Raw genomic sequence first — 25,038 nt, 5'->3', positions numbered from 1 at the left:
ACTTATAATTTGCTTCATTCACCACATTCACCAGTGTTCTTTCTTTTTGCCTTTTTAAATTTATTTATTTATTTTCAGCATAAGTATTCATTATTTATTCACCACACCCAGTGCTCCATGCAATCCTTGCCTTTTTTTTTTTTTTTTTAAGATTTTATTTATTTATTTGACAGAGAGAGATCACAAATAGGCAGAGAGAAGGAGGAAGCCGGTTCTCCGCGGAGCAGAGAGCCCGATGCAGGGCTTGATCCCAGGACCTTGGCTGGGATCATGACCTGAGCCGAAGACAGAAGCTTTAACCCACTGAGCCACCCAGGCGCCCCAACTTTTTGCCTTTTTTAATCATCTCCGTCCTTTCCTATCTTCCTCCCCTCTCTAGTACCTGTCAAATTGTTTCATACGAAAATTTGTTTCTTTCATCTTGCATCTACAACATACATTCAAACTAAATTATGTGAAAAGGCCATCTTAAATTACTGAAAAGATGTAACCGAATCTCTTCAAAGAAATCCAATTCTGTTTTGCTTAGACCTTATAGGTAATTCAAAGGAGGCTATTAAAATGCTTGCTAAAAGATGCCTGCTTTGAAGTTAGGTGTTCGAGGTGACCATATCTTAATCATTAACCATGGATAAAGCTGTGGCATTGCTAATAACTTCCCTACTCACAAGTGTAGTAAGGATGCATTTCCGTGCAGCAGTTTACAGACGACTAAATGTTTTCAGACCTACTAACCCCTTTGATTCTCAAACTCCCTTATGAAGAGAGGAAAAGTCATCATTAATGCCATTTTAGATACAAAGAAACTAAAGATCTCTAAGGTTACATGATTTATGAAAGAGCAGGCAACCAGGAAGGAAGGACAGGTGACTGACCACCCCCACACCCTCGTCTGGTCCACTGTCCCACACTTTGATTCCAGCCTCTCCCGCAGTCCACTGGGTATAAGTTTCACCGGGTCTGGGCTGTATTTACCCCTGTATTGTCCACAAGTCTGCACAGAGATATTGCTCAATAAATGTTCTTTGAACTAAATGTAATTGCATTAAATTGTACCTGGTATAATGTTATCAGTCTTAATTCCAGTTATCTTAAATTGTTATGTGTCACAGAAATAAACAGTTCTCTTTGTCAATTGCATTGTGATAGACTCTCATCAGATCTTTAATTGTGGCCGTTTCTAAGTCTTTTGTCACTGTTACTGTTGTACTCTGATGCTTTTGCAAAAGTTCTTTAGCTACAAGAAGGTTCATGGAAAGGAAGGAACTGTACTCTACAATGCAAGTCTCTGATAACTTTCAGATCATACCACTGAACCAGGTATGAACCACAAAACCCTAATGCAGGAACTGATGACTTCATAAAGTTTCTTAAAAATCAAGATCAACAAGAATTAATTACATGGGACTGTATAAACTTTAAGGAGGATGATTATAATTTTTATGACTATTTCCTTGAAATATTGCTGGCTCTTTAATGTTTTGTTTTTTCCAGATTTAAAGAAATGTTTCCTCTTTTCTCTTAATCTACCTATGATTTAAAACAAGATGAAACATGTATATTTTTCTCCCTACCTGAAACCTCTAGTATTCAGAAACTCTCAGAGAGTATTCTTATATTTTCATAGCAATATAGTTACTTACATAAATTCAGTAAGAATCTGTTCTCCTTGTAACAGGATGCAATTGGAAACATTTGTTTATTACCAAGGCTTTGCCTGGAATATCATGTTTGAGAGAGACATGCATAGACTCAGACATGACCAGGCAGCTTTAAGGAACTAATATTGACTTGATGAAGCTAATAAAGCCCCTTGGATAAAACTGGTTTGGTATCTTCCTTACAGAGTTCCCAGCAGCCTTACCAGGTAAGAGGGTCACTTCCTGCTAAGTGATATTTTGGTGCCCTCGAGAAAAGAGGAGTTAACTCAAATCTATAGGTATTGCAGGTAAAGTATAATGGCAAATCATTGGATTGGCTTCTTAATGTTGAGAGGTTCTTAGAAGTTCAATCTCAGATTCCTTATAGAAAGTTCCAGCAAAGCAGATTTTAAAATCTATATGTTTAATGGCTATTCTTATCACACTTGCATAAATAATCAGCTCAATTTTATTGAAGTGACTTAATTTGCGATAAAGTAGTCTTATTATGGTCATCTTTGATAGAAATAGGGATGGTTATAGAGAGAAAAATTATGTTTCAGTAGAAACTATAATACACACTGGTAGTTAATAGATTGGCCTTTAAAGGTTTTGTTTTCTACTAGTAAACTAGTTTCCTTCAGTATCTGGCTTCAACTCACCAAACTAATGTTTCCAGTTTTTCGTCCAACCTTCTGACTTAGAAACATTAAGAATTAAAACTGCCCTTTTTCAAATCCATACAAACTAAATTTGGACAACTTGATATAAACTTCAGAGAAATAGCCACAATAGTTTGTGTATAGATAATCTTTGTGCCTGTTGCTGTGTGGGCCACTCAGAAAGATCACCAGAGACATTTCAACTGCAAACCAGGGAAATCTGTTCAGATGGCCATTGTCTGCCCTCATCCTCTCTGAGGATGCTTTGAGCCTGACATGTAGATGCTGTCTGGACTGGCTACCCTCAGAACCTAGAAACTGTTTTCTAATTTGCTCCAATCATTAACCATGTTTTCCTCTTGTTTCCATAGAAATGCCTCATTAAATACCTGATTCCTTGAGCAATACAAATCTGACTTAGAGAGCCCAGCTCTATCACAACCACCTAAAATGAAACACAACTGTTAAACTAAACTGACCTATTTTCAAGGCTAAGAGCTTAATTCCGTGAAATAATGGAACAATTGACCAGCACAGTTTTGAATATGTGACACTTCCAAAGAATTCTCAGAGGAGGGAACTCGTGGGGTTCATTCAGGGCAGGCCACTCCAGAACGTGCCATTTTGGCATATAGGTTATTTTGAGCTGAAGACAATCAAGGCCCAACGGACTTAAAAAGAGCTTTTTTACCTCTCTTTTCACCACCTAAAACAATTCAGATCAGAGGCCTGTACCTGGAAGAGAGTGATCACCAAAGATAACTTTTTTTTTTTTTTCCTTAATCAAAAAGACTTCTCCCCGTGGCACAGCAAACATTCATTGATCGAACATTTGCTCTTCCCGTCTTTCTGTGGATTGTCTCCTCCCCATTGAAGTCCCCAAACTGTACCCCCTTCTCCTTGGTCAAGAGGACATACACACCCCAACTGCCTGACTGCTGGGGAGCCTCTCACATCTTCATGGGGCTCCCATTTGTATGTAATTCAATTTGCTTTTCTCCTGTTAAGTTCTCTCATGTCAACTTAATTATTAGTCCAGACAAGGAACCTAGAAGGGCAGAATTAAAAGATTTTCCTTCCTTGTATACCAAAGTCTCTCTGCCTGTCTTTCGAGCTAATAGTGCCTCATTTGCACGAGGTTCCTGAATTACTGGGGCTCATGACGGATGCTCCTCCTGCAGTGCCAGCCTCCTCAAGAAAGAAGCCTCCTTGGTTCTAGGTCTGCAGGTGGCCTGGTAGGTCGCATCCTCTCACCTCTGCCTTCCTGGAGGCTCATCTCCTCCAGGAAGCCCTCTCCACATACTCTCCCCCCGTCTCCTTCCCATTTCTTGCACCTGGTGCTGGGTACTGAACACTCGCAGCTTTAGGTAAAACCTACTCTGCCTTTCTCAAGTGGAAAGTCACTGGAACCAATTTTAATTCCTCTGTCTCTTGCCAGCACTGTCCCGAGCAGCATCTCCTGCATAGGAGTCTCCTGGTAAACACTGACTCATAACAAGATGCCGCAGTGAGTCTGCTAGTCTTGCCCCAGTACTCACACAAGTTCAGGCCCTCCAGGTGAGCCCTCTAAGAGGTTAGAGACACAACCCCGGCCAAACGGCCAAGGAATACCCTCTGAGCTGCTGCTCCTTTCTATTTGTGGTGTAGGAACAATACAGGGTCCTCTCTCCTGCCACCCTCTGCCATCTCCAAACTACTATGCACACTTTGGTCCGGCGACCAGCATAGAGTGAGTGCCCAGTTCCTCTGCATCAGGGTGCAGAGCCCCCTGAAATCCAAATAGCCCCCCGCCTCCCCCGTGCCCCCATGTGAATGGCTAGGGGAATAGCATGTGCTCACAGTACTCTTTGACTCTTTACATGGTTCTGTGACAAGGCAGCCCGCTTGCTCTCTAGGAAGGGAGCGCCCAGCCCTCAGTGCTGTGGAAGGAATGGCAGAGGCAGAGTCCTGCTGCTCATGCACCGGGCTCTTAATCCTGCAGCACTGACAGAAGTAATCAGAGTGGGGGGAGACAGAGACAGGAAGACGGGTGGGGAGAGCAGAGAGGGGGGAAAAAAAGGTGGGGGACAAAAGAGGGAGAGAAACAAAGGAAATGGAGAGAGACGACGAAGGCAGTGAGGAGAGACGTGGGTAAAGAGAGAAGCTTAGCAAAAGACAAACCCCTAAGGCTTGCTGAGAAAATTCTAAGCCAGTTTTACCACAGCTGTTGTCTGGTGGAACCTTCTTCATTTGGCCACACCCTCACAGGTGGAACTGAAACCGTGCATCCTATGCCGCTGAGCTACGGCTGAAATCCTCAGAAAAATAAACCCCAAGAAAACAGCTGGAGCTTAGCTGTAAGAAGCCAGTTTATACACTACTAAAAAACCATCCTTCACCTTTCCCCTTTCCACATCCCAACTCAATCCCTGCTTCAGGATACCTTGGTGTTTTCTTATCCACCAGAATAAAACTTGTTTTCACATAAAAGTGTCTATATTTATCAAATAAGGTCCTGAGTGACTCACACGTCCCACCCTCCTCCAAGAGAGTGATTATGTCAAGCCTGATCCCTTAGCACAAGAAAGAAAAGCACAAGAAAGTGTCTTGGAAAAGATACTCCGGGCAGGCAGCCTGGGTTGGTAGGTTAGAGTCTGTCCATGTTTGGGTACTCCCTCCCAACCCTGTGGGTCCTGGAACTGTGGTCCCATCTCCCTGTGATGGGGGAACTGAAGGTCCTTTCCTGAGGACAACATAACCCCTGGCTATTTACCAGCTTTTTCTAGAATGTGATTTTTTTTCCCCATAGTCATTTCTTGGCCATTTAATTTTTTTTTCTTTTTCTTTCTTTCTTTTTTCTTCCAGTTCTGCAGATAGTTACTGGGCACATATTGGGCACCTATATAAACCCAGTACAGGGAGGTCAAAATGAGAAGTCATCGTAAGCCAGAACTAAAATGACAATTTGGGATATGCTGAAGCTCACGAGCATGAGAGGCCACTCCTTGTCCCCCAGCTCTTATTGAAATCCCACAGTAAAACCTGAGAGCCAAGGAGCAGGACTCTGAGACATTTAACTCCAGGCATAAGTGACCTAAGGTAATCACCTCACTCATTTTTAATTTATACTTAAATTACCTGATATAGCTTTTAGATGACTGAATATGGCTTACAAAGATGCCTGTGTGAAGGGGAGCAGAGGAAGAGGTCGCACAGAGCTGGGTCAGTGCCTATATTAAGGTCACACAGTTATTAGAGAAATAGTTGGGAATAAACTGGGAGTAGCAATCTTCACTCTCAGCTCCAAGTAACCATGTCACACCGTCTAACAAGACACTTGACATTTGAGCTGGACCTGCAGGAATGACAGGAGTTTCCCGACAGAAGAGGGAAAGGTAAGGCAGAATGTTCTAGAAAAGGGATCAAGGATTGAATTCTGCCCCGACACAGTGAGGCTGGAACACACGTGTCTACATTCTCAGGCCTTGGAACTCCATGGCTGGTTTGATGAGAAATCACTGAGACATCTGTACTTTTCCCTCATAACAAGTCTCATGGTATTATTATGTATTTCTAAGATTTGCTCACTACCCTAGAAAGGCAGAAATTTCAACTGTTTCGCTCACCATTGCATCCTTAGCACCTAACACAGGCTTTAGCGCCTAATGGGGCTCACTAAATATTTGACAATGAACAAATGAATGAATGAACTATAAACACAGTGAAACCAGCTTTATCAGAGGACTCGGTGCTGCACATGAATAAGGCATTGTTATTGGTTTGCAGTTGAGCTAAATGAGGCATCAATTCACATTAAAAGTATCATGGACCATGCATGCGCACAGTATTAATTTTATCATGTTTGAAAATTACTATTTTGTGGATTGTTTTCTCCTCACTTAGCCCCTTTGGTCTCTTCTTTAGAATGAGAACCACTTGGAATATATGTGGATTTTAAAATCTGAGATAAAAGACAGCTTTTTTTAAAATGTGTAATAAAATCTCACCAATGCACACTAAAAGTAATGAGACTGATGATTTAGGAGAATACAGTAAGGATACTGAAGTTCAGTCCTACCTTAAATATGCAAAATTTTAGTAGGTTTATGAATTTGGAAAGAGCAAGCGATCCAAAGAATGTTCTCAATGCATAACTTAAGAGAGCAAGAGAAAAATCTCTCCTTAACCCAAGACAAATCTGTTTAGCAGTGGGCTGGCATGGGAAGAGGGGAGGGGATAAGACTTCCGTGGGTCTCCCTCCTCGCTCTCTGCCATTTAGGGTGCGGGTCAGGGTCTACACTAAGTGCTCCTTACCTGGATCTGGGCCTGAAAGCCAAAAAGGGTTTGAGCTGAGCTTCCTCACCCACCCCATTCAGCTTATATAATGTGCTATGGAGGCAATTTTTCCCCCATAGATGTCACTAGCTCCCAGGAAACAACACAACCGCATTCTCAGAAAATTCCACTGAAAGTCTTATCTATCGCTGTATCTCTCAGGAATATAGAAGGATAATTCCATACATCTGCTCTGGTCTTCACTTTTCTGTTTCCTCCTGATAATCTTAATACCCTCTCCCAGCAAGGTAGGCCATGCTAATTAATGGAAACCCAGAGAAGCCTATCTATCCAAACTCTCCCATTTTGCAGATGAGGAAACTGAGAAAAACCTAGAGAGGTTAATTGGTACACTAAAGTCACCAAAGGAGAATAAGAACAGGGACCCCTGCCCTTAAGCTCATTTTCCCCCTTCAATAGCATCTCCTTACATCCTACCTCTACTGTTTCTTTCTGTTCCCACTGCCATCATCTTACTTTGGTGTTCACATCCTTGTATTCTCAACACTTTGCCCACACCATTCCCACCACTGCCTGCAGCAGGATCCTCTCCATGCTAAATAAAAGTTATCACCACTGAAAAGCCAGCTCAAATCCTTTCACTTTCACAAAACTCTCCCAACACACTCTGGCCCAAGAATCCTTTCTATCTCCAGCACCTAAAGCATGGCCCCTTCTTCAGCACTTTGCATAAACTTTCTTTGTTTCACTGATATCCTTTGTTAAGGGAAATGTATTTTCCCACTCACAGTGAATCGTTCCTAAGAAAAGAGTTTAATTATTGACATCTCTCTACCCCTATTCAAAGTCGGGGAGAATAAATTCATAATTAGGGGCTCAGCTCCTCTCTTTTCTTCTTGGAAATGAGTTCTGCCACAAATAGTGACTCCTCTCTGTCCCATGGGGGGAAGAGGCACTGCATAGTCAAGAGTATAAGTCTAATTCTAGAATTTAATGTCAGGCTGCCTACTGGGATCTATGTTAGACTACGTGTTCTTCAGTCCAGCCTTTATCTACTACAAATAAAGGTCATTTATTGCCCTAATATACATTATACTTGGCATATTTCTTAATTGACCCAAACTCAGAGGTAAAGGGAGGGAATCCCTATGGATAGCATTCCAGATCGATATTTAAATCTTACTTTATCAGTAATCACTGTTTGGTGTGCTTGGTGTGCTTTGTCTCTCCATCTCTAGTATGAACTCCCCAGGGTCGAGAACAATGGAGTATAATTTTTCATATCCTCCAGAGCACTCAGTTCAAAGCTTTGCACACAGCAGGTGCTCAACCCATTATTTTCAATGAAATATTTGTTGAAAAACTCTGATATCTTCCAGCAATCAAGTAATTTTCCTTAAAGTGTTTTCACCATAATTCTACCACATATAAAGATCTGTAACCAAGGAAACATCTTTCCCAACCTAGCTAAAACAGATCCTTTCAGTTTCTAAAATCTCCTTCCTTAAGTACTTTTCCTCCTCCTCCATCATTCTCTGATTCTCTCTGGCTGGTAGAAATAAAGGGGGGGGGGGAAGCTCTAAGGTCTTACAGAAGAAGATGTGGCACTAATGCATGGTACCCCTTTCTGATCACTTTTTCCCCTCTTTTCATTCACAATACCTAAGAAGACATACTTACTTTTAGACAAAATGACTCTAAAGTTAGTAGAGCTTAAAATTATTTTTTTTCCAGCAAACCCAGTGTCTGTATGACAGATGAGCTTCAGGCAACCCTATAGATTCTCAGTTGCAACATTTCCTATCTTTTATCGCATTCTCCTCCCACCCATCCCCCTGTGACAAAACCCTTTTGCTTTTGCCTCTTTCTGTGCGCATTCATCCGAAGCCATACTTCTATATCACCCAGCCCTAAGTATGACCTGCTGACTGTTATGCCCCAATTATGGGTCCATGATTAAAGGAGCCAGACTGGTATAAAGTGAAGGTCAAGCAAAGCTTTATTTCGCACAAGCATCAAGAATCTAACTGAACGTTTGGGGATGCACCTCCTACAAGAGAGGGCGACCCTTCTCTGTTTCACAGACTAGCTTTTTTTTTTTTTTTTTTTTTTTAAAGATTTTAGTTTTTTATTTACATGACAGAGAGAGGAAGATCACAAGTGGGGGGGGGGTAGGCAGGCTCCCTGCTGAGCAGAGAGCCCTGATGCGGGGCCCCATCCCAGGACCCCGAGACCATGACCTGAGACGAAGGCAAAGGCTCAACCCACTGAGCCACCCAGGTGCCCCCACAGACTAGCTTTTTAGGGCAAGGACCATGCGGTCAGGCCTGGCCACGCACAGGTGGCCAATGAAATTATAACATACACAGGAAACTCCACAGTGATACTAAGTGACCAATTGAGTTACATTTTACCCTAGTAGTCATTTGACCCAGCCCATCACCTTGATTGGGATTGGCGCCCAAAAGTCCCCAAAAGGGCAGGGCCCATACTTCTTGGTAACCAGGGAGACAGTATGCATCCTCCCACTGATCGGATGTCTCCACCTGGCCTGACCCACCCCTGTATTTGAGCTTTGTTACCTGAGGCTGGTTTCTGGGACTTGTCTCCAAGTAAATCCCCTGGGGGAAGGGGAGCAGTGACAGTTTAAAGAAAGCCTCTTGCTAAATAGGTCCTTACACTGACTGTGATTTTTTCTCTGCATTGCTCCTTTGTAGAATTTGTTCCACTTACCTCCCCAATCCTGTTAGTGACATATTACTATACTTTACCTACTTTTACCAAGCCAGTTTGGCCCATTTGTAACACCACCAAGTAGCCTCTATTCAAATACTCCTTTATAGATAGTTTAATTCTCCAGCTCCTTATTACCTGAGGCATTTTCTCTAATTCAACCTCCTTTCTATCCTTAACAAATCCATTATTATCCTAACAACCTAAGTCTGTCAATTGTAGTCCAAAATATACCATTGGTAAGATCCGAGCACAAAAGAAGAAATCTCTGAGATGTTCTGATCTGACCCAAGTCCTTTCCTCTCTTCATTTTACAGATGAAGACACCAAGACACACAGGTTAAGTAGGTCACCAAAGTGAGCTAAAGGCAAATTCAAGACTAAATCTCAAGTCTCCTGACAACCAATTCAATACTCCAACATTTTTAAAGAAATAGAAAAAATAACAAAAAAAGATTTGAAAAAAAAGAAAAATAACAGAACAACTGATAGCAATTTGCAATTATTATATAGAAGAGAGTTGCCAAACATGATACAAATTTCTCACAGACCAATGCCTAAAATCCAAAGTATTTGCAAATTGAAGATTGATTTTCAGCAGTTTTTATGAGATGGATATTAAACTGTAACACACAACACAGTTGAACTGGATGTTCTCCACTCCTGCAAGACCAACAATTCAGTCTTTTAATAGTAGACAATTACAGTAAGAGAAACTCTAGAAGCCTCCGAGGTCTAATATCCCATTAGAAATATAAATAGCAGTTGCAGAGCTTAAAGCAAAAGGACTTCACCATAATATTAAAGGGAGAAATAATCCACAAAATAACATCAAGTCAGTTTAATAAAAGGTATGACTCCAAAGAAAAAAATCTAAATCCATAAACTTAAATAAAAATGCAATGTGTTCTTAAAGTAACAGAAATCCTGTCTCTACCATAATAAAATCATTGTCATTAATTCAAAGAAAATGTCTGTCATCCTCCAATACAATTTTACAGACATAGTCTATATTTTGTGATGACAAATGGTAAGTTTATACATTTACCAACACGATATAAACCAAAAGGTACTAAGATCAAAAATACATCTACACTAAGACTCCATATTTTTGCTATTAATTTTCCACCATCAAACCACAAATTGTGTAAATTTGTTTTAATTAACTCATCTCTATGTTTTTATCAATAAATGACCCTTGAAATACATGCATATTTAATAAAATTTTCTCCATTAATTTCACATTGATAGGTAATGTTTCAACTCACATCCATAACTATTTGTTCTATATGCAAGAAAGAGACAGAGACAGAAGGAGAGAGAGATCTCTTCCAAGTTCAAATACAGCCATCCAATTCCTGAAAATAATTATATATTGTTCCCTGTAAGCTGTCTGTCTTCCTGAAATGGTAGGTAATGACAACACTGTTGGGAAGTGACTGGGAATTGATGCTTATTAACATTTGGAGGAATGGGTAGGCTGAATCACTTGGAAAGAGTCCAGTAGTTCAGGGTTCCTGGGTGGCTCAGCCAGTTAAGCATTTGTCTTCACTCAGGCATGATCTCGGGGTCCTAGGATCCAGCTCCATATTGGGCTCCCTGCACAGCAGGGTGTCTGCTTCCAACTCTGCCCCAACCAACCTGTGTTCTCTCTCTCTCTTTCTCTCTCAGATAAACATTAAAAAAAAAAAAAAAAAAAATGCAGGGGCCCCTGGGTAGCTCAGTCAGTTTAGCATTTGCTTTTGGCTTGGATCATGATCCGAGGGCCCTGGGATCCAATCCCATGTCAGGCTCCCTGCTTAGTTGGGAAGCCTGTTTCTTCCTCTCCCTCTGCCTGCCTCTTTCTCTGCTTGTGTTCTCTCTGTCAAATAAATAAATTAAATTTAAAAAAAAAAAGAATACAGCAATTCATCAGGCCAATAATCATACTGCAAAGGATCCTATGCATGCTAAATAGACTCTTCGAGCTGAAGCCACCCGAACCAATGAGAAATAGTCTCTCACTTGATCCACTCACTGAAGAGGGTAAAGGTGGGCCTGAGTTCTATGTTTTTAAAGGGTACTATTTAAAATCTCCTGCATTTGCATTTGTTGTAAGACTTTGACCTTGTTAGTTACTGCTTCCTCAACAACTATGGTAGAATACTAATGCTTGACACTCTTTTGAGTGCATTGAATTACATTGATATATTCAATCCTCATCTAATCCTCAAATGAGAGAACTGAGTTACAGGGAAGCTAGGAAATTTGCTTAAGACAATTGGCAGAATTCAAATTCCAATCAAGCAGTCTCCCACTCCAGATGTTTTCCCAACAAAATGTGTTCTCTGTTACTCAGTCTTCCTATCGTAAAACAGGGAAAATAACTATTCCACTTTGATTTATAGGAGACTGTAAGATTCAAAGAACATAAAATATTTCTCTTAGAGAAATAAGATAGCATGAGACAAAAACAGGTTTATATGTTAACATCAACGAATCAGTGTGGAGTATAACACTTCCAAGAACTGTTAAATAAAAATCATTTTAAATTAAGAATAATAATAATAGGTCACATCATGACCAGTAATGTTCTAGTAAATATACTCCAAAGAGAAGTAAAATCAAGGCTGATGATCCAAATCCAACCCAAAGATCAGCACTGAAGTGATCATCCATTGACACAGAGTGCTGGACAGAACAAAGGACCAGGAGTCAATAACAGAAGCCTCACCTCAGTTTCCCACCCCCACCTCAAGATGCATGACTTTGAATATATCACTTCCTTTCTGTTGCTTTCAGCTTCCTCATATAAAAGCTTTATCAGCCATAGTTCTTCTATATCACATCACTTTGCTGAGTACTGAGGCCCAGTGCCATTGCAAATACTCTACAGGTCTACAATTTTGAGCATCCTTCATCTCCTAAGCCAGGGGCTTAGTTCTGTAGAGTAAAATCTTAATAACTCTGGAACATAGAGTAAGGAAAAGACAGGGTATGGTTACTATGGATTCAGCTTCTTAGATTCTATGCTATCTGTTATCCCTAATCCACATGTCTACAGCTACAACCCTGATTCAGTTCCTCCTCATCTTTCATAGGGATTCTGCCAAGAATCCTAGATCAAGCTGATCTCTTTTTCACCAGTTTCTTTAGACTAAACAAAACCTTCACCTTGCCTCCCGTGATCTTCCCAAGAAGCAATTTCATCAGATCAATGCCTGTTCTGAGGCATTATAGCATCAATATAAGGTGATGGTTAAGCACCTTTTGAGTTTGTAGATAAAATGATCTTCTGAAGTAAAACCAATAAAATGTTTCTATTACAAATGAGACTTATCCTCTCCACTAGATTTAAGGAATAAGATCAGAGTAGGACAATCAGATAGGACTGGTATTTTGAGCAGATTTTGAGGCAAGAATTTGGGTTCAAGAAGTATATTTGAGGGCGCCTGGGTGGCTCAGTGGGTTAAGCCGCTGCCTTCGGCTCAGGTCATGATATTGGGGTCCTGGGATCGAGTCCCGCATCAGGCTCTCTGCTCAGCAGGGCGCCTGCTTCCTCCTCTCTCTCTCTCTGCCTGCCTCTCTGCCTACTTGTGATCCCTCTCTCTGTCAAATGAATAAGTAAAATCTTTTAAAAAAATAAAATAAAATAAAAATATAATAAAAAAAGAAGTATATTTGAAAGGTGGTCCTCAGAAATGATATGAGAGATGGATAAATGACTAACAAATGGGAGAAAGACCAATAAACGTGCACTACTGAATATCACAAGGCACAAACCCACTGGGGACCTTCTACGAGAATGTAAAACATATCTTAGAATTGCCCCATTGACAGGCAAGGGAACCCGAATATTAATCCACCAACTCCTGATCCTCATTGGCCAGTCATTCTAGGGATTTTAACTCCTCAGGATTCCCCAACTACTGAAGGCCAAACATGTTCTCAGAGAACACTGAATAAAAAAGAAAGTTATAATCCTTCAGTAGAAGGAAGAACATCAAGAGAAAAAAGGAAAATGGAGAAAGGAGATCTGTATGAAGGTAGTAAAAGAGCACCAGAGAGCAATATACAAGTATTTGGCCAAGTATTTAAAAGCAGCAGAATCTACAATCTTGATAATTCCGGTGAAGGTAAAGGTCTCTCCTGCAGCAGTTTACCAATAATAACATCTATAACCTGTCATCTACTGTGCCAGGGGCTTTGTTTGACACTGAGTACTTGATGTCCATCACCTTCTTACAACAACCCAGCAAATGAAGTAACTAACATTTGGGTGAATTCACTGATGTGTCAGAGTCACAAAGCTAGTAATGTCAGCCCTTTACTAGCTCAATGAGCTTGAATAGATTAGATTTAAACTCTCTCATTAAGTTTGTCCTTTTTCCATGTATTACAGAGCACGTCAAGTTTTGACAGAACATTTCTCAAAATTATCTTGTTTCCTTTATTCCAATTCCACATTTATGTCATGTTCACCACTCTCTGATGCTAGGAGGAATCTGATATGAAATGTAGTTTATTTAATTCAATTCGATATACATTTACTGATGTCCAGTTGTAGGAACCAAGATATATGCCAGACATATTGGGCACCACAGGGATAAATAAAGCCTGATACCTGACCTCAAGAGATTTATAACACTGTGGTGGGAGAGGAAACCGATATTTAAAAAGCTCTTTTTCAGGTGCCTGGGTGGCTCAGTCAGTTAAGCATCTGACTCTTGATTTTAGGTCTGATCTTAATCACAAGGTCGTGAGTTCAGGCCTCGTGGTGGGCTCCATGATGGATGTGGAACCTACCTTACTAAATAAATAAATAAATAAATAAGCTCTTTCTCACCCATTATTTTTAATCATCACAAAGATCCAATAAGATAATAAATAACTATATATTATGGTGACAACTATAGGTTATTTTCCCTTGATCTTTTATTCAAATTGAGTTTTATTGATGCCCACCTTATCTCATGGTCATAAGTTTATATTTGGAATAAATATTCTCAACAATGTGTAGATCCCACTACTTATTCCAACTTGCAGAATCTTCATATGGATCTTGATCTATCAAGAAAGATCTACTTGATTTTTTTTTTTTTTTAAGATTTTATTTTACTTACTTGAGAGAGAGAGACAGTGAGAGAGAGAATGAGCGAGGAGAAGGTCAGAGAGCGAAGCAGACTCCCCATGGAGCTGGGAGCCTGATGTGGGACTCGATCCCGGGACTCCAGGATCACGCCCTGAGCCGGAGGCAGTCGTTTAACCAACTGCGCCACCCAGGCGTCCCAAGATCTACTTGATTTGAAGGAGCAAATGAAAGTATTGACATTACTCCATCTCTACCAAAATATAACTCAAAAGAAATATTTGATCCCTGGGGGAACCATAGAGATGCCATAAAATATTGAAAAGACACATGTGTAATGATTACCAACATATCCCCCATTTAACTCTAGTTTGGCCAGTGCAAAACACTGATGGAGTTAGGAACTCAGTGATATGCCTACTGCAGCTTCTTGCCAGGTTATTCTGTTAGTGGAGTTATCACTATCAAGTTTGCAGCAATTGATAAAACCGATTCATTTTAATCCATTCCCATAAACAAAGAACACTAAATGTAGTCTACTTTCACTTAGTGGGAGACAAAAGTATAGCTCTTCTAGGTTGTCAACTCCCCAGTTCTGTGCCAACACAATCCATTCTGTATCAACTCCCCATCATCCCACAATCCTGTTGGACATCATGCTGATTCATTCCATCGAAGACATTATAGTGATGGAACAAAGAGAATCAAGTTGCTTAGGAAAAAAAAGTGTATTGTTTCGTAGATACTGTTAGATAAAGAGGAATACCACATATAATAACCACATAAGGAGGTTCTGCTTAGATCATTTTACCAAGTAATTTGAAAAGCTGATGGCTCTAGATGGGGCCCGGAACAACAGAAGGTACTCAGATAAAACCTACCCTCAGTGAAAATGGCTCTGATATATGCCCTTAAACCTCAGCCCCTTATAACATGTATCAGAGCAGAAGTCCCTTCTAATTTTGGAGAATAACCATATACCTTCAGATAAGTAAGCTATATGCTTTTGAGAAATAATTCCCAACTTACCACACAGCTTGAAAGAAGACTGAACTCACAACCATGAGAACATGAGACTTCCTCCCCCATAAATTTGTGAACATTTCAACAGGACATTGGATCATCACAAGCATGAAATCAACACCAAGATTAGAGAGGACACCCTTGCTCACCACTGAATTACACATAAAAGAAGGTCATCTCTTAAAGGACGTGTTCACTACATTCCTTTCATTTTCTAGGCTTGTGTTTCATATCTGGTACCAATTTGTTGCTTAGATAAGAAAGCATGAGATGTACTGTTCAGTATTCTGCACATGATGCTACAGCTCTCCTTCTCTCCAACCTCAGGATCCTGCCTTGCAACTGCGTTTTCTTTGCAGCTGCACTGTCTCTTTAAAACCAGCATCATCTGCTCATTGGCAATGAGAACAATGTTATTAAACACTCTTTGGTGGATTTTTTAAAGCACACACTTTTTTTTTGGAATTAAACAAAACCCAAAACCCCATTTCACATCATTATGACGGACTCCTGTGAAGCCCTATTAAATATGATGGCACAGAAGCAGGAGCTCATGGTAATTGCTATTTAATAGCATTGAGTTCAGTTCCCTTGCAAAGAATACCCTCTGGAAATTATATCCTGAGCAAAGGGAAATATTTGAACCTGCTACCATTTGTAGATAAAAAATAAAGATAAAATTGTTAAATGGCAAGAGAAGCAGCTGGAGTCACCTTAATGCTCTAGTATCTTAACCATTTTGTTAAGTTTGCTGGTTTTTTTTAATCTTGGAATGCTTTAATTATATCCACTGTCTAACACAAAGGAGAAAATGTGACCAGCCTCATAGCCTGAGGATTCTTGATAATATTACTATTGACATTACTAATAGCCAATAGCATAATTATATATATATTTATTATATATATAAATAATATATATAATATAATATTATATGTATTATATATATATATTTATGATATACAAGCCTAAGCATGGATCCTGGCAACATCCTGGCTGTGCGATCCTGAGAAAGTTTCTTAATCTCTCTGACCTTCAGAGTTTGCTTATGTTTTAAATGAGATAATGGTAATATAAATGCCTGCTGAAGCATCAGAGAGCAGTTAAACTTTCAACAAACTCCACCTGTTTTTAGCATCCTCTGTGGTCATTCTGCTGGCAAAGCTGCCTCTAAAGGCATCCTAAAATAGTTCAGCTTAATCTGGGAATAGGAAAATAATGGGAAGAACTGAGACATCATAATGGTGATTCGCATGCACTCTCCCCTGCCCATTTCTCTAGGGAGATCGAGAGCGTTCTTTCCTAACTGCTGGTCAATCCCACAGAATAAAAAGATGGAACTATGCTGAGAAGGCTTAGAGCCTTCCAAGCAGAAGGAGGAAGTCTGAGCTGCTGAAGCTGCTGCCTAAATACCAAGCAAGCCAGCTGGTGGGAGAGGAAGAAGTCAGGGGAAGTCAAAGAATAATACATACTGTGAAAATCTGATGTGTGTGCAGCCACAGTCTGGAGAAGAGTTTCCAGCCTCTTCTGTGCCCATTCTAATCACCTGGTTTGACGAGAAAAACCTTTGCCCCGGTAAATTCTATAAAAAGGTCCAGGGAATGAATGTTCTACCGTAGCTCTATAATGACTTTTTCTCTGGAGGCCATGGTCAAAAAACAGTCTGGACTAGAAGCAAGTCTGTTTTCAAGGATAAGACTGAGTGAGCTCCAGAATCCTCCTGCTATTTTTCTGGTGAAAAAAATAAAGGCCAAGGTATTTTTCATCAGCTCAGGTGGAGACAGATTGGCACACCATTTTGCATTTAGCCCCATTGTGGAGACAATGTTATGTGCTTCAACCTTAAGCCTGTGGTGACCAATGTGAACAGCATTTTGCTGCTTCAAAATAAAAGAGTAACATTTACTGAGCCCTTTTGATGTTCCAGGTCCAAAACACTTTAAAGAAACAGGGCAGAATTTGTATCTGAGTGAGAAGTCAAGATACAGTGAGCTTTCCAGGAGACTCTGCAGTAACTGTTTTCTCTTGTCACGTGTCCATACATGCAAATGTCTTTCAGGTTCTCTTAGGGCCAGATACAGACAGGAAGGATTCTGCAGCTCTACCTTCACAGAGGTTTCCAGTTACTCAGATTCTTTCAAATTATTCTTTCCTTAATGAAGACTTTGTTCCCTGACCCAGCCTGCCGACATCCTTCCCTTCCCCAGCAGTCATTAGCTCGATTTTCCACTCTTGGGCTAGCTGCAGTATGAGTGTCAGCAAATTCTGTGCGTTGTAGAGCTCCTGAAGGGATTGTCACTTCACCCTATAGACTTGCTCCTCCTTGCAACACTGACAGCTGACTTAAGTCCTCGTTATGATTAATGACAACTTGGTAGTGGCTTTACATAGCATATTTCATCTCCGGATTACAAAAGCCTCAGTAAAAATTCTCTCACAGTCCCTCCCAGCAGGATGGAAAGATTTAAGAAGACAAAGAGGTTAAGTTACATGCCCAGTTAAAAGCAATGAAAGAAAAAATAGAAATCTGGGTTTAAGCCATTGAGTCTATTCATGAAGCTAGGATGCCTCCCCATGAAGGATGAGTCATGAAAGCTCCATGTGTAGAAGCTCCTAGCAGAGATGGGAAAAATTGCAGTACTGTTGCTTCACAAACCAGCTCCATACACAAAGGGCAGGGAGAGACTCAAGAGGCAGGCCACTCCAGACTGTAAGCTGGTGGGTTTAATAAGCAAGGAAACTTATATCACAGGCTTAACATGGGTACCACAGGATGAAATCTCTGCATCTAGCTGCCAGAATCTTAGAAGTTTACATAGAGGCATTAGTGGGGTTTAGTCATATATACCATGCAGATGGTCTCAACAATACATTGGTCTCTTAAGGCTGCATCCTTGAAAAGGGCTCCCACTGTGGGAACACGGGGCAGAACATACATTCCAAGGACAGGGCAGGAGGTAAGAAGCCTCAGATTGACGAGGTCCCGCTCATGGATCAAATGACAGTCATGTCCTCTCAATGACCTCCTCCAACAAGTACTCCTCTTTTCTTTGGTCTCTGAAAATCTATCTGTGGCTTTGAAATAGATGCATTAGTCAGATGGGACTACTATTATTCTAGTTATTGATCAAGGATATTAAAAACAGCATGGAGAGTTGTTACTACTTTTGAGTTTTGTGGCTTATTTATTACCAGGCAGTTTGTCATCCTTCTTTCAAGATCAACAATGATCAGAGAGAAACACTCTTCGTGTGTGTTTGAATTGAGAAGAAAATTCAAGACCTATGTCATAAGCCCACCAAAACCACAGTGACTCCAAACTCTTCTTCTTAAATCCCATCAACTTGTTCTTCAAGATGAAAAAGAGGCTCTTGAAGACTATTTCTGACACAGTCCTTTTGGTTTATGAAGGCCAAAGAGTTCAGTGGAAAAAGCTTTGAAGTCTCGTAAGAGTTGACTTCAAACCCCATCTCAGACCCAGATTTCTGTGGAACAGGTCCTTTAATCTTCCAATCTTCTGTGTTTTGGTAGCTGAATGAAAGTTCAGTTCTAAGAAAATTAAGAAACACATTTAAAAAAAAGAATTAAGTTATAGCAAAGTTAACCAGAAGACAAAATTCCTGAAATGTAGGATATCTAAATATAAATACAGATGCACAGATATATATAGATATAGATATATATAGATATGATCATTTTGATACTATTACTTTACTGATAAAGATAATCAGGGGCACCTGGGTGGCTCAGTCAGCTAAGTTACCCCACTCTTAGTTTCAGCTAAAGTCATGATCTCAAGGTCATGGGATCAAGCCCCACCTAGGGCTTCAAACTGAGCACAGAATCTGCTTGAGATTGTCTCTCTCTCCCTCCGCACCTCCCCCCACTCACACACACACACACACACACATACACTTTCTCTCTCTAAAATAAATCACTTTTAAAAAGAGAGACAGAATCAACTGAACATCAATACTAAGTACAACAAAATTGGTAAATGAAAAATTGGTAAATAGAAAGAGAGAAAGAGAGAGAGAGAGAGAGAGAGGGAGGGAGGCAGGGAAAAAGGAAGGAAAGAAGAAAGGAAGAAAGAAAAAAAGAAAGAAAGTTCTGTCTAAAACTAAAACTAAATTCTGTTTTAGCACCTAAGGGCTGTTATGCTTATTCGATTACCAGGGTAAGAATATATCAAGCTCTTTCAAGGAAAGTGATAGTAACCATCAAAATATTTGATGAAGATGAATGGATCAATTTTCTTGAGTATATAGTATATACAAAGCATTGGGTACTAAGAAGAAAATAATAGTGTGAAATACAAATCCTGTTATTCTGTATTTTATAGGTTTGCCTTAGATAATAGACAAGCACTCCCTAAATAAGTAACCTAAAAGAAACTTGTGCTGTATAACATGTGAATAAATAGAGATGTAAATGCTATAGAAAATATGTGTGGAAGAGAGGACACAGGAAGAGTTTATGAACTTAATGATAAAAGAAAAGAAAAAAGAAAAAAAAAACAAAATAGAAGGGATACTTAAGACATGTTGAGGTATTAGGAAAACATAAGACTCCCTGGAGGAAGCTGTAGACATTTTGCTAAATACTAAGATGGCTTGCACAAGAGAAGTGTAATAAATAAAATGGGAAAGAGAAAAATAGAAGACTAGAACATCAGATGATTCAGGCTGTATTATGCATACACAAACAAAACTCAGTGAGAAGAAATAATAAAAGGGAAAACTGACCATTTATGATATAAGTAAATAACCTAGGCAAAACACATATCAATAAATGTTCATAATCTATTGAACAAAACAATGAAACTATAAAACACTATTGAGGAGCATAAAAATAGACTTGTACAAACAGAAAGACGTATCATGTTCTTTAGTAGGAAGAGTAAAAAAGATTCCAGTTAATGCTAAGTTAAATTATAAATGTAATGTGATCTCAGTAAAACAGACTATTTTCCTGAAGCAACATAAGGTGATTATAAAGTATATTATTTAAAATAATAATATGCAATAATAACTAGACTGTCTCCAAAAACAAAAAAGGGAAACTAGCCCTATCATATAGTAAAATATAAATCCTCTAGAGTAAAACAATGTAATATTGCTACATGGATTAACAGACATATCAGTAAAACAGAATTGAATATCTAGAAATGGGACCAGTTGCATATGGCTATTTAGTGAATTTAATAAGCAAGTCAGTGGAGGAAAGAAAAATGCCTAATGCGTGATATTGGGGTTACTGATATTCATATCATTTAAAAAAAAGATTTAAACTAGATTGTTTCTCACACTGTAAACCAAAAAAATTGTCAGTGGATAAGATATTTAAATGTAAAATTAAAACACACAAATATTAGGGGGAAAGCATGGATAAATTCTCTGTAATCTGAAAGAGGACAAGCAAGAGACAATAAAGAGATTAATACATTTGATAAATAAGCATTTTTAAATGTTATGGCAAATATAAAGTATAAGCAAAATGAAAAAGACAAATGACAAATAAAAAAATATTTGCAATGTATATGACAGACCAAGACTGGTATCTCTAAAATAGAAAGACAATACATAGGTAATTACCTAATATGGAGAAGAAAGGCTCCAATAACCCTATTGAAAAATAAGCAAGAAATTATGAATATAGGTTTAATAGAAAAAGAAATGCAAATTGCCCTTTAACATGAAAATAAGCTCAACATCATTCATAATAAGAAAGCTGCAGATTAAAATTACAGAGTTACCATTCTCACCCATCAGACTGTCAAAAATTCAAAAGTTTAACAACATAATCTCTTAATAAGGGCTTGGAGAGATAGTCTCATACATGGCTGATGAGAATGCCAAATGTACAACCACTAGAGAACAGAATTAAGAAGTATCTAGTAAAATTACAAATACATATGCTTTTACCACTTGAATCAGCAATCTCATGTCAAGGATTGTAATGTAATTACACTGATAGTCCTCTACCCCCATATACACAAGGCTGTTCATTATGTCACTATTTCTAATAGCAAAAGAATGGAAACAACTCAAATGCTCATTCAATAGGAGATGGCTTAAATAAACTGTAGTACATCCACACACTGGATTGCAAGAAGGGGCAAGAAGGAACAAAGATTATCTCAAATATTGCTATGCTATCTTACTGAATCATATAAATGTTTTATAAAACTGGGAAACAAAATTATTCAAAAAATAAAAGTGATTCTTAGGAGTTGGAAATAAAATGAGACCAAAAAAAAAAAAAAAAACCACCAACAGTAACTTGACTATTCCATAAAAGGATAGGGTCTTAACAGAAAAACAAAAACAAAAACAAAAAAACCTGCAAAGAAATCTTAATCTGTTTGGGGTAGTAATGTAGGTGTTGTTATTCTGAACTGTTGTATGTGTAAGATATAATAAGTGGACAGAAATGTTGGTATTGGGAATAAAACTTTTGCCACTTGAGGAGACACAAGTGTGGAATCCAAGAAGTTAAGTAAAAGCCCTATAATAATAAATTTTAGCTGAAAACGTCAGTGTAAGTTTATAGCGTACTTTCTTTAAAATTATGCATTTTTTACTTTTGTCCACTAATAAAAGATCTAGAAATGATGACCAGTCAAACAGACAACCTTATTTCCCCAACTATCTCGTTGGCACTTCCCACCATAGCAAATCTAGGAGAAATTGCTGATTCTGTATCTGGGGCAATAAATGTGTAACATTTTTCATTTTGGAAAATCAAGGAAGTTATCAAAGCTTGCTGAAGTTGTATGAAAAAAAAAAAAACTCAAAAGCGAACTTGAAGGGACTCTTAACAAACTAAATGCAGGACAAGTGGAGTACCAAAATCAACAATTATTTTCGTGAAGTTTAAGGTTATCATTTTAAAATAATTCTAAAAATTAAAAGTTAAAACCAGCTCATTGGCCACTATTGGAAGATGCTAAATGAACCAATACAAAATTCCAAAAATTATTAACTAAATCCAGAGAGCTGAGCATTTGTCTTGCTGTTCAGGGTAACCAACTAGTTGATAATGGAAAGTGACTCTTTCTCAAAGAAATACAGTTAATTAATAAATTATAACACCACTTTGCAACCTGTAATGAAACCATGGATCAAAGCAATGATCATCAATGCTTCTGAACCCTTTAGGTAAAAAACTGATGGGGAACTTTATAATGGCTACATTAAGCTCATGATCTGCGAGCCCACTGATTAATTTCAACATTACAAAAAGAAAGAAATTAGCCACTTAATTGCATCTAAGTTAATGAAATAATGAAACCCTGACCACTAGGAAGCATTCTTATCACAAGTCTGAAGATAAACCTGATCACATCCCCAAATCTAGTTAAACTTCCATACCTAATTATTAAGTTGAACCACATAAAATTGCAGTACTTGACTATCCTGGTCTACAAAAATATAATTTCATTTGTCTCAACCCAAAACCTAAATAAAGGGGGCAGAGACTCATGGTAAGTTCAATTCAATGGTGAGGCAATTGGCAAAATTCAGACAGTATAAATCATCAAGTTTCTGCAATAACAATAAAACAACAACAAAAATTTTGTTAAGAAAATTTTTAAAGGAGGGGAGACAGTACTTATAGACTAAAAAAGACTTGAGATTTATTGATGAAACACATAGTGTGGACCTAATTAGGATTCTGATTCAAATAGTCCAATTGTCAAAAGAAAATGAGACAATTAAGAAAATTTTAGAACTGTTTGGATGTTTGATGAAAATAAAGAATTATTGATGATTTTCATACTTTAGTGGCATTGTGGTTATTTTACGAAAAAGTACTTATTTTTTTGGAACTATATATGAGAGTATATTAGAGATGAAATTCAATTAGCCTGAGATTTGCTTTAACATAATCTAAGACACCACTGTGGAAAAGAATGAAGATATGTTTATAAATGAAAAAGGTTGATAAATGTTGGTAATTATGGAAAAAGGGTGCTGGTAAATGGGCATCTATTAAAACTATTCTCTATACATTTGTATAATGTTATATATATGTTTTATATATTTATATATTTTATATATATAACATATCATATATATTTATATAAATATTTATATATTTTATATATCTATATATAGATGTATATATAGAGAGATGTGTATAGATATTTACATATCTATATATAGTTATACAAACATATAGATACATGTTTATATATATAGATATCTATGTCAATATATATATTTATATATGATAGATATCTATATCCATCTCTCTATCTATCTCTCTCTATATATATATACCATTTTGCAACACTTAAAAACTAGGGGAAAGAAGATTTAGACACTAGTTATTGAAGGGTCATTGAAAGTCCCTTATCAGGGACTAACATATTCATCAAATTATAAAAAATGATATTCATTCTTGCTTGGCATTTTTCTATGAAACACATAACAGCCCAATATAACTGCAATTCCTTTTAACCTGACTGTTTGAAGCCCAAAGCAAAGGTATCTCCAAAACGAGTGGGTGGCAGACACAGTTGCCTTACAGCTATTTTTTTAAAGAGAGAAATGAAAGAAAAAAGTCAACAGGCAGGTCAGATCTTTATGATCTCTAATGCTCCAACAGATCAGCAAGAAAAAGCTTTTCCAAATAAATTGATGTTGTATAACTCAAAGACAGGAAAGGTTGTGCAAAGTTTGTGTATCCTTTTTTGAACAAAACTTTAGAAGTGAACCAATTTAAGCTACCCGAGCAGAAAGTTAAAATGATACATTTTTTTCTCTCTCTCTCTCTAAAGGAAATAACTCTACATTTTCAGTAATAGTTCTACATTTACAGTAATGTAAGGCATATTAGCGCATTCTCTGTACAAGCTTATTTATACTGTTAATTTTCTTAAGAAAGCTTTTTTTCCCAAAGATACATAAGACTTAGTGTGTCTTTGGTTTTTTGTTTTGTTTTGTTTTGTTTTAAGCCTTAATGTGTCTTTAATTCTATTTATTTCGGATTTCACACATGGCATCCAAGTAGTTTCAAGATCTGATTCCTGCCGCCCCTGAAAACGGTAGATTCATTTTCTGTTGGCTCACTACCAACTAGTTCTTTTTCATTGTGGCGAACACAGCTGAAGGGGGCCCTCGCGGATTTCTGCCCCCTGGTGTCCAAACTCTTGTGGAATCCCCCCTTCCCTTGAGCCTCTGCAGGACCTGTGACTTGCTTCTAAAAGCAATGTCATATACCAAAAGAGATTGTATGACATTCCTGTGACTAGGCTACTTTTTATGACAAAGACGGGGAGATTCATCACTCCCATGATTTATTGTGAAATAGATGAATCTGTCTGATTAGCACGCACTAGAGAGGCTTTCTGGGTGGCCTTGAAGAATCAAGTTGCTACGATGTGAATGAAAGAGGACACATGGCAGGGCCTCCAGGTTTTCAGGGTCTTGATCTTTCAACCATAAGAAGATAAATTTTGCTAACCACAACATGAACTTGAAAAGGTAACCCAAGCTCCGGAAAGAACACAGCCCAACTGACACTTGGATTAGTCTCGTGAGATTCTGAGCAGAGAATTTAAATTAGTTGCGTCCAGACTACTGGTCTATGGAAACTAAAGTAATAATAACATGATGTTTTGGGGCACCTG

General features: G+C 38.4%; 1 long non-coding RNA gene across 2 annotated transcripts in view; it reads right to left on the bottom strand.

Moving 5' to 3' along the window:
- The window catches only part of LOC122915298, a 158,427-nt gene that overhangs the window by 131,945 nt on the left and 1,444 nt on the right, over positions 1–25,038 (bottom strand). The window contains exons 2-3 of one of the 2 annotated variants that reach the window (XR_006386036.1): positions 20,996–21,025; positions 16,874–18,950 (exon numbers count right to left, since the gene is read on the bottom strand). This is a non-coding gene — a long non-coding RNA (uncharacterized LOC122915298). The remainder of the gene's footprint in view (positions 1–16,873; positions 18,951–20,995; positions 21,026–25,038) is intronic. The other variant, XR_006386037.1, reaches the window with a different exon arrangement.

Source organism: Neovison vison, chromosome 8, assembly GCF_020171115.1.
Source record: "Neovison vison isolate M4711 chromosome 8, ASM_NN_V1, whole genome shotgun sequence".
NCBI lineage: Eukaryota > Metazoa > Chordata > Mammalia > Carnivora > Mustelidae > Neogale > Neogale vison.
This window is presented reverse-complemented; position numbering and strand designations above follow the sequence as displayed.